This window comes from Lynx canadensis, chromosome A2, assembly GCF_007474595.2.
Source record: "Lynx canadensis isolate LIC74 chromosome A2, mLynCan4.pri.v2, whole genome shotgun sequence".
Taxonomy (NCBI): domain Eukaryota; kingdom Metazoa; phylum Chordata; class Mammalia; order Carnivora; family Felidae; genus Lynx; species Lynx canadensis.
The window spans coordinates 101,338,888-101,350,633 of NC_044304.2; positions in this window are offsets into that span (position 1 = coordinate 101,338,888).

Consider the following 11,746-nt stretch of genomic DNA (forward strand, 5'->3'; position numbering starts at 1 on the left):
TCCCACTCTTATTTTGTCCTACACATCACGTAAGCACTTGTACTATAAACTGTAAATATTTGTGTCCCCCCAAATTCATGAGTTGAAGCCTAATTCTTAATGTGATATTTCGAGGTGAAGCCTTTGAGAGCTGATTCAGAGTCCTTATAAAAAACATCCCAGAGAACTCCCTCTTGTGTGAAGACACAGAAGACAGCTGTCTACAAACCAGAAGGCGGGCTCTCACCAGACACTGAACCTGCCAGGACCTTGACGTTGGACTCCTCCACCTCCAGAACTGTGAGAAATAGATTTCTGTTGTTTATAAGCCTCCCAGTCTATGGTATTCTGTTGTAGCAGCCCAAACAGACTAAGACAAACTTGGGAAATGTGCACATTCTCCAGGACATTTCCAAATCTATGGCATCAGAAAATTCTGTGGAAGGTCCTGAGAATCTTGATGTTTAAACTCAACTTAGTGACTCTTAGGGCCAGAGAAATTTGGAAACTGCCTTATTGAGAAATTCAATAGTCTTAGTTGAGGTTAAGTCTTAGCTGAGGTCTTTGATCTTTGATCTTTATGTCTTTATTGTCTTTGATCTTTATGCCAGATACAATTCCATGAGCATTAACTTGACGTTAAAATGCCTAAACTCCAATCTTGTTAATTACCATCTGAGTGGTTTGGGGCTAGTACAGTGTTTTCCCAAATTCGTCTGCAAATTAGAATCACAGGGGCTCTTTTAAAAATGCCAAAATCTGGGTCATACCCAAGACAAATTAAATCTCATTCTCTCAGGCTGTGACACAGGCATTAGTATTTTTTGACTCATATATACTAGTAAATTAGTATTTATTTCCCAACATGCACACAAGTTTGGGAACCACTAGACTAATCAGTTACCCTCTCTAAGCCTCTATAGACAATAACTCTCATTCTAAAATGTTATTAGGAATTAATCTAATTAATGCATGTGAATATATCTTATAAATGATAAAACACTATATATACCCAATTCATTATATTTAAGGCTTCAAAGCATTTTTTTGGCTCCTAAGTATTTTGAATAAAGGTTAACAAATTTGCAGATAAGAACTTTTATATTTTCTGTATACCACTTTTTTATGCTTGTGACTGTGATTGCCAGTTCAATAGTTTAGTTTGGTAGATTCACCTTGCAAAGGAAACCACCATTCAAAAAGCTGTCCTTAGAATTTAGGTACATTCCCATCAGGTGGCAGTAGTCTATCTGGGGTCCTGGTTTAAAGCAGTGGTTCTCAGCTCTCACTGCAAATCAGAATCTTTCTTGGGTTGGGTTTATCCCCAAAGATTTTGATTCAGTAGGTCTGAGTGGGACTCTAGCTTCTGTAGGTTTATCAAGATCAACACATCATTCTAATGACTTGGTGCTAACCATGGTGAGTTTGTTATTTCTGTTTAGGCCTTCTGTTCTATCTACTAGATTTAGTCATAAATGTTCTACTTTTTTCAATGTTAGAAATATCTCTTCATCATGTAGAGCAGAAAACAATTTTAGAATAGCTTAAAAAACATTTGAATCCATATGGATATGATTTCTTATTACTACTACCATTCAGTCTTTATTATATAATCTTACAATTTTTATTTAAAATGTGTCCTGGCCTTGATATATAAGCAAACCTTCTCAATGTCTGTGATCACTAGTTGCCTTTTTAAAAAGTCAGAAAATGTATGGTTCCCCTGCTGGTCTGGAATCTGTCACTCTAGGGCAGTGGTTCTTAAATATCAGTGGGCATGTGGAACACTGAGGATCTCGTTAACAGTGTACATCCCGTCCAGACCTAGTGAATTAACCTTTCGGTTGAGTTCCAGGATTCTGAATTTTAAGTTATCTCCCTCTGTTATTGTGATGCACACTAAATTTTGAGAACTGTTGGCTCTATGGAATCAGAGGCTGGGGGGTGGGCTGGGTAGCTTTGGTATGGTAGAGAATACTAAGGGAGGCCTCATAGGATCCAGATGCAAAACTCTGTAAGGCATTTTTGTGTTCTCTTCTTGCCTTCCTGTGCCTCATCTTAGTACAAGTAGTGGTAAGTGACTATGTTGTTATTCAGTGACCCTAAGGAGAGTCACCAGGCATTGGTTGGTAGTGGTCCACAACCTCTGGAGTTCCCCAGGTGAAACTGGAAACTGATCCTCGTGTACAGAGGGCAAGGAGAGACTGAGGAGAGTAGCAGACTACTCCAGATTGGTAGGTGACAGTTTTAATAGGCAAGGGAACTTATATATGAGGCTTGTCTTGGGTGACAGCATGACAAGTAAACCTTCACACCCGCCTACCAGAATCTTGAGTGTATATAGAGGCCTTCACTGGATTCAGTCATATATACCACCCAGATAGGCTCAACACATTGCTCTCTCAGGGCCATATCCTTGAAATGGCTCCCACTATGGGAACAGTGGGCAAAACTTACATTTCAAAGATGGGAGGGGGTAAAGAGGCTGAGATTTCCTGGGTCTAGCTCCCAGGTCACCTGGTGGTCATGTCCTCTTGATTACTTCCTCTGATAGTTAATAAATTTGAAGTGGTAAGTCCTATCAATTTTTGTTGTCAATCCAAGCCTGGAGCCTGCATCGAGGAAGATGCAGCAAATACTTATGGGTTTTGTATTGAGAAAATACTCCTTTTCCTTCTTTCTCTGTTTTCTTTTTCTTTTTTTTAAGGTGGGGGTGAATAGCCCCTATTGGAAAGATAATGGGGTAGAGAGGAGGAGTGACACAGAAGAAAGTCCAATTTTCTCCTTAGAGTGGCTGTAAGATGTTCTAGATGTTCTCCATTTTCCTTTCCTTCCTCAACTTGACTTTTTCCCATCTATAATCTTTCTTCCCTGGTTTGTTGGATTGTGGTCTGCTCTTGAAGAAACACCATCTAGAACAGACCTAGGCACCAAAAACAAAAACAAACCAAAAAACCACTATATCTGAAACCACCCAACTCATCTTTAAATTGCACTAATAGCATATTTGATAATTCACTTGGGTTATTTTTACTGTTATGTATAATTGTATTTGACCCATATTTTGTTTCATGACTATGCTTTTATTTTTGTTTGCTTTCCTTTACTAGCATTTTGTACATCCTAAGACTTCATTTGCCTTTGATTTCAGATAAACTGTGTATTTTCTGCAAAGCAAGCAGTAAATGATTTTCTACTAAGATATGTTGGATTGGTATGAGCACATGATAAGGACGGATCATTGGATTTTCATATTTGATATTTTATGTCTAAAAGAAACTTGTGGATTGTTAATCAATTTTTATGTTAAATCAGTATTTAATAAGCATTAGCCTCAGCAGAACTTGAAGCCAATAGAGTCTTAAGGTGACTTTTAAAAAAAGTTAGATTATAATAAAAGCAGGCAAATTGATTAGTCTTTTTCAAAACCTTTGCAGCTCTCTGTCCACTTCCCATCTACTTCCTGCTCCCATAAACAAGTTGTGCTCTTTATTGTGTTTTGAAAATCACTAGCCACAATGGCTACATCAGTGCTGCTTAAATAAGAGCTATGATCTTAGCTGTGCCATCTCTACCTTTGTTTAAACAGTATTACTTCTCACATAAGTTATGGCAGTTGCCCCCTTCTTCTGGAAGGAAACTACCCCTCTAATCCATTCACTAGCCTCAGCCTAAGGTCCTCTTTCTAAGGTACAAATTTAATTATTTCTCTCTTTTGCTTAGATTTTTCTGTCGGCCCCTTGTGCAGTGGTTACCGGAACCTGTCGTTCTGTCCATTCAGAACTACTCCTTTATTCATCGAAATTAAGTGGGATTCTTAAATTTAATATTAGAGGACACAATTTTGTGCCAGTTCTTCCTGGGGAGTGGAAGCTAAGAGAGAAGCTCAAGAGCTGTCAATGGTCATGTTTTCACCATGTGTGGAATCCAGTCAATAGCAAGAAAGAATGAAGCCCAGGGGGGAGAAGAAGAGATTCCCCCAGGGGGGAATGAAGCCATGGGGAGAAGAGATGAGAGATAGGGAGCAATCTGCTGGTGGTATTCAAAGCCCTGATTCAAATTGTCCCCAATCCTTGTCGTTCCAGAAGCTGATTGTCATTAATCCTGTCCTTCCAGAAGCTGGTTGTTCCAACCCTCCTTACATCACATGAAACACCCCTGTACCTTCCTATAAAGTCCCCACTTTTACCTAAGCCAGTTAGAAATAAGTTTTTGTCACTTGCAAACAAAGGATCTAGATGAGAATAGCCTATAAGGTCTTTCATGATATGGTCCCAAGCTTCTCAATTCCATCTTCACAAAACCCTCAGGAAGATACTCAGCTGCAAATAACAGAACACAGACAAACAGATTTAAATAATAAAGGCATTCCTTTCTCTCTCATACCTGGAAATGTAGACAAAGACAGAGATAGTTCCAGAGATGGTTTATCAGTTTGACCAAATGATAATGCTTTAGTCAGCTCTGCAGTTCTTGGGGTCTTTTCCTTGATCAAGGAAGAAAGCAGCTCCAGACAGTCTTTAAGACCTATGTGAGCATTCCAGACAAGGAAGAAGGTGGCAATCGCCTTCTCCTTGGGAGGGTCTGTTTTGAGCCTGGAAGGGAAGTTCAGCTGACTTCTCCTTGGATCTCCTTGGCCAAAACTGGGCCACATGCCCAACCCCAGACTCATGATTGTGAAGTGAAAATTACTTTGACCCCTTCCCTAACTGTCCTTACTTCAATGGATCTGTGTCAATTATATGAGATTCAGTTAACAGAGAAAGGAAAATGGAACGGTAGCATAGTCAAGGAAACATGTCTACCACACATATTTCCATTATCCTCCCCTGTCCTTCCCCTGCCACCATTGCTACCATTATCCCAATTTTAAGAGCCGGCCTTATCAAACTGCCTTCAACCAAACATACTGTGCTCTCTGTGGTTTCTTTGGCCTCTGTGGGCCTTTGCTCATAACCTTTGCTCTGCCCACAACATATTCTCCATCCTTCATTTAACAGTTTCTTGGTTTTTGTGGGTCCTTCTCCCTTCAGGCCTCAGCTTAGATATCACTTCCTGTGGAAAATCTTCGTTGACCCCCAGTTCCATAGCACCCTCCTGTTAGTCCTGTCATAGGATCTGTGGGATCATATGGTAATTTTCTATTTATATATTTTCTACTAGACCGTAAACTCTTTGATGGCTTATTGACTGGGTCTTATTTCTCTATGGTCTCACACAGAGCCTGCACATAGTAGATGATCACTAAATACTTGTAGAAGTAAAAGAACTGAAGCATCTTTTGAGGGCACTCAAAATCAACTTATGTTAAAATTGCTTTAAAAAGGCTCATAAGAACATAGGTGTTAATTTGTTTCTGATTTTTGTTAAAGGGAATAAACAAATTCCCTTTGTAAAAGGGAATAAACAAATTTATTTAAAAAAATTGTTTAAAAAAATTTGTTTAAAAAATTGTTTAAAAAAATTCCTGTTTAAAAAATTTGTTTTAAAAAAATTTTAAAAAATTCCTGATAGACCTTTGCATTTAAAAAGTCATGGCTGTGATGGCTTTGAAAGAGCATGGCAAAGGATGATTTTCCACTTAGGGCAATATTCATTCTGTTTGTGTCACATAAGAGCTAAAGATTCAAAAGCTCTTAATCAAAAGCTGCTTGGGATGCTCTCTTTCCCCCCCCCCCCCACACACGTGTGTGTGTGTGTGTGTGTGTGTGTGTGTGTGTGTGTGTCTCAAAATAAATAAACTTAAAAAATAATTTAAAAAAGAAACGTCTTCACCTCTAGGTCCTAGGTTGGGACCTAGGTCCTAGGTCGGGACCTAGGTCCTAGGTCCCATTAAGAGCTTTTGATCGGTCCTTACATGATTTTTCTTTTTTTAATTTATTTTTTTAATGTTTTTATTTATTTTTGAGACAGAGAGAGAGAGAGAGAGAGAGAGAGAGTAAGCATGAGTGGGGGAGGGGCAGAGAGAGAGGGAGACATAGACTCTAAAGCAGGTTCCAGGCTCTGAGCTGTCAGCACAGAGCCCAACTCGGGTCTTGAGCCCACAAACTGCGAGATCATGACCTGAGCTGAAGTTGGACACTTAACCAACTAAGCCACCCAGGCACCCCTTACTTGGTTTTTCAAATGGGCAGATTTCTGCATATGGATTCATAACATAGAAACTAAATGTAGCTATGTGATAAACTTACTTCCTTACTTGAATTTTATAAGATGTTATTTTACTCGGCCACTTCTTGCTCCTATTTTATCATGAAAAAGCAATATGACATAACAAGGCGTTTTCTATCCTTTTTGTCAGTAGATGAAGTTTAAGTAAGGAAGGAAAGAATTAAATGAAGAGAAAAATAATCACCACATTTGATTAATATAATAGAGCAGCACTTTGAAATCTTAGCATTTTTAAGTTAAACATTGAGTTTATAATTTGTATGAGGTAGTGAAACATTCATTTACAAATTTTAAAGAGAATTTTCCAGGCACAGTGAGTTGGGGCCTCTTTGAATTTTAGACATAGTATTGCCCTTTTGGGTGTCACCTTTTCCTGCGTGGCCACCCAAAAGCTGCCAGTTTGGAGAGGGACCCAAAGGGCAAGGGGGCTTTCCAATTAGCTCAGTCTGCAGTCAGTGCTGCTGGAAGAGTCTGTGGCCCTTCCTAAAGCTGCGTGGAGTCCATGACAAGCCCCAAAGGCCACCACAAAGGAGACCCTTTGTGTTTGGGAAAATGCAAAGGCCTCTTTAGCAGATGACCCTTCATTTTGAGAAATGACTCCTGGCTTGTGGCTAGACTCATGTAGAGACTGAATCATTCCACCATCTGGCATAACACAGCCATGGTACCTTGATGCCTGATACGACATGGTGCTGTCTCAGACACTTAGCCATAAAGCCAGCCATTCCCAGGAGTACTCCACATCAAGTGGATTGAGAAAGAAGAGAAACTTGTGAGGCTAAGCCTATGAGAAGCCTGAAGACACAGGTAAATTATATGAACAGGCAGTTGTACTCTTATGTTACTTTCTTCCTTAAGCCCATGGGGAGTTTCCTATGCCTAGTGGATCAGGGATAGAGTAACTTGAGCCTGCTGTACAGATGGTTTTGCATGATATGCTGGCACCAGACAGATGAGAGGAAGTGCTGCTGTTCTTCAGGGTGGCCAAGCACTACAATTGAGAAGCAAATGCTTACAAGAGTTAAATTTTTGAGCAGAAATTTTATTGTCCACTGTGCCTAGAAGGAAACATTTTAGTGTCTACTTTACCTGAAGTCAGGATCTATAGTAATTCTTGGGCTAATTATTTAGCTGAAAGGTAACTTCCAAAATCTGCAATATACAAAGCAACTGGAATCTAGCATTGAGACTGAGGCTAAAGACCCCCTGTTGTGCCAGACATTTACCCTTTCATTGCTGGATTATGGGGCGGTCAGAGATGTCTCTGAGGGAGGGGCCAGAGTGACTTGGGCAATGATGGATATACTGAGGCAGGAACCTTCAGATGGTTGCAATATTTTAGAGCTGGTTAAGGCTGAATGAATACATACTAGGTCATTTTTAGTCCTGATCCGAGTATATGGTCAAGAACTTGGAAGAGTCAAGATGGGAGAACTGCTGGCAATGAGTCTTTAGGGAAGGGTGGATGGACCATTCAGAATGGGCCCAGAGCGAGAATATCTGTGTCTATGTGATGCTCACTAAAAGGCCATCATCGCAGAAGAGATTCTTAGTACCAGGAGAAAAAAATGATTCATTTTGTGGGAGTTAGTCATCCTCCTCCTCAAGCCAATCTATTGGTTCATGGGCAAACTCAATATTTAACTTCATAACAAGACTGATCATATACTGTTAGTAACAATGACTAGCAATAAACTTCTAGGGGACCTGGTCTACTGCCCTGTGGCAGATAAATTCTTTTCAGTTAAAAAGGCCGCTTCATCATGGAAGAACAACAACTTATCATCACTGCAACAGTCTTTCTGGATTTGGATTTGCTTTCCCTGTTTATATGCCTTATAAGCATCACGGGATTCCATACATAGCTTTTAATTGATGAACTCATGCACTGCCAACAAGGCAATAAGCTACTAACTTCCTGGCCTTACTGTATAAATATCCTATCATCCTGATGAAGCTAGGCCTCACTGGAAGGACCTATTGGGAATTTAACCATAACAGCATCTAAGTAGTAGTACCTTGTGATATTGGTATGCTGTTGTAGGATATAGAACATGAGTAGAATTAGTGACCGATACATCTGATATTGTTTTCACAGCTGGAATGCAACCTAGGACCTAGAGGTGAAGACATTTCTTTTTTAAATTATTTTTTAAGTTTATTTATTTTGAGACACACACACACACACACACACACACACACACACACACACACACGTGAGGGAGGGGCAAAGAGAGCATCCCAAGCAGGCTCTGCACTGTCAGCACAGAGCCCGACATGGGGTTCGATCCCACAAACTGTGAGATCATGACCTGAGCTGAAATCAAGAGTCAGACACTTAAATGACTGAGCCACCCAGGGGCCCCGGGGTGAAGACTTTTCCAACAATTATACCTACTCTTTCACTTTCAGAAGTTTTGTTTTCTTTAACTCTTTTAGTCTAAGTATTTCAGTACTTAATGGAAGAATGTTTCATCCAAGGGTTAAAAAAAATGTAGGTTTTCTTGAATTAGGAGCTGAGACTACCACCTGGGCATGTTGGATTCCTTGTGCAATTGGGGCAAAGATCCTTGGCAAGCTGTGGTGCTGGCTGAAAGCCAGGAGAATTTGGAACGAGCAGAGGAGGAATCTGTCTCATATGTCAGCAGCAGTCTTGTGAATGCCTGCAGAGTGGAAGACTGCAGCTTGCACCAGTATTTCCTTGCTAAGTATGCTATTTATTCTCATGTTTCCTTCTAAAATGAGAATTACAATAATTATTTTTTTCTTTTATTTCCTCTTTCTTTCTTCCAGGGGTATATCATGCTATCCAGGAAATGGTTCAGTTTATCATGTAGTTCATGTAGAATGAAATGGGATTCTGACAGAATTGAAGAGGAATGGACATAACCCAGAGGTCCTGGACTTGAAGGCCAACACCTCCCTTCTGTGCACAGTGGCTGGAATTAGCTTTGGTTGTTCCCCATTGCAGTTGTGTGGGATTTAGTTGGATCATGTGTTATGAGTGGTTTTCTGGGATATAGAGAAAAAAGGGTGTGTGTGTGTGTGTGTGTGTGTGTGTGTGTGTGTGTGTGTGTTGAGCAGCCAGAAGGTGAATTATAGTACATCTCTTTGGGGTAGCTAGATGGTCCACTATGAGTTTCTCCTCTCTCACAGAGATTATTCTTTTGCACACAGACATAGGCCGTAGGAGATTAGATCTGTGCTGATCCTGTCTACCTGGCCACCAGTACCTGTCTGGAGTTGTCCCCTATGTTCTACATCCCAATTATTAAAATTTGAAATGGTGAGACAGAGAGATGGGATGCCATGATCCAAAGCACGTGAGTGGCAAATTCTGGAGAGAGATCTGTAAACTCCTTGAGGCCCTGGAACCTCCCTACTTCTTGTCCTTTTAAGACTTTGCCCTTTATGCTTCCCTTGGATTTCATGAAATGTTTTAGAATGCTTCCCATAATCTTCCCTTTTTGACTAAGTTAGAGTTGTTTTATGTTTGTTATAATCAGAGGACATTAGTTAACAAATACAGAAAGCAAGGGCAATCTATGTATACAGTGATCCTACATGGAGTTGCTCAATTTTAACTAAAAATCATCTAAGTATTTGTGAAAAAGAAAACTACAGGAAGAAAAGAAGACTTCTAAGCTAATCTCTTCCTTCATGGGTTTACACTACTCTCTCTCTTTCCTTATGTCTCTGGGAAAAAACTCAGTGTTAATTACTGGAAAATTATATTTATTTTTTTAAAACTAAATTTTGTATCTACAGAGGACATGGCATGGGGAAGGATGAAAACCAGCCATCTGGAATGACCAGTTCTTTACAGGAATCCTAGTGTAGTTAGTCTAGAGAGAGAATGAAGTCAAATGGAGAGGAAGTAAAGATACAGTAGTTCCCCCTTATCTGTGGTTTCCCTTAAGTGGTTTCAGTACCCAAGGTCAACCATGTGGCCCAGGAGGGCGATAATCCTCCTTCTGACATGTAGTCAGGAGGGCATTAGTACACCAACACCGTGTCATGATGCCTTCATCATTCACCTCACTTCATGTCCTTACACAGGCATTTTATCATCCAATGTGATCACAAGAAGGGTGAGTACAGTACCATAAGATATTTTGAGACAGACACCACATTCACATAACTTTTATTGCAGTATATTATTAAGATGGCTCTATTTTATCATTAGTTATTGTCATTAATCTCTTACTCTACCTAATTTATAAAAATTTTTTAACTATTTACTTTTGAGAGAGAGACAGAGCACAAGTGGGGGAGGGGCAGAGAGAGAGGGAGGCACAGAATCTGAAGCAGCCTCCAGGCTCTGAGCTGTTAGCACAGAGCCCGACATGGGGGCTTGAACTCATGAAAGATGAGATCATGACCTGAGCCAAAGTCAGATGCCACCCAGGTGCCCCATTTACCCTACCTAATTTATAAATTAAACTTTATCATAGGTATGTATGTATAGTATAGGAGAAAACGTAGTAGAGTCAGGGTTTGGTACTGTCCTCAGTGGCATGGGGGTCTTGGAATATATCCCCTGTGGATAAGGAAGGCTACTGTACATCGGCTTGGAGTAATGGCCAAACAAATGTAAATACAGCAGCTAGATGAAATCCTGCAGTGCTAACTTCCTCTTAATTTGTACCATTTTACTAATCTCCCTGCCCCTGGGACAAAGATAGATGTTGTAGTCACTGCAGGCCATAAAGAAACTTGCCAAATAGACACAATTATATATCAATGGGTGGCGATAGGTATATTGTTCAATAATGTCACCTCTTCCTGTTTATTTTCATACACTGGTCTTTTCAGCTTTCTCCTCATTGAAATCAAATACTCTCTGTTATATATTAATGCAGCATTTCTCAAACTTTAGCAACCCTGACAATTACCTAAGGGATGTTAGTTAAAATGAAGATCCTGGGTCTGCCTGTCAGGGGTTTGAAGTTATTAGGTTTAAGGTAGGATCCAGGAAGCTCTACTTTTAATAAGAATCAGTTAAAAAAAAATTTTTTATGTTTATTTTTGAGAGAGAGAGAGAGACAGAGAGAGACAGAGCACAAGTGGGGTTGGGGCGGACAGAGGGGGACACAAGGAATCCGAAGCAGGCTCCAGGCTCTGTGCTGACAACTCAGCAAGACCTAAACTCACAAACCATGAGATCATGACCTGAGCCGATGTCGGATGCTTAACTGACTGAGCTACCCAGGTGCCCCAAGAACCAGGATTTTTAAATGCGTTTGGTCATTTGTTGACCATAAAAATTATTTGTCAAACTAAGACACTTCTGAGTGAAGTGAGTTGCTACTAATAATTACTCTGGAAGGATAGGTGCAAACCAGCACTATCCCAGGCAGTCCTTGACATGGCCAGTCATTGATCACATTTGAGAAACACTGGTAAATGAAATTAAATTTCTGTCATAGCGATCCAAACATCACAATAAAACTGATTGTAGTATGAATGTCTTTGATATACACACATTATATACATGTATGTATATGTATATATGTATACATATAATATGTATGTTATATGTAGCATATATGTTATATGTAGTATACTATATATGTCTTGTTTTTAGGCCTCAGGA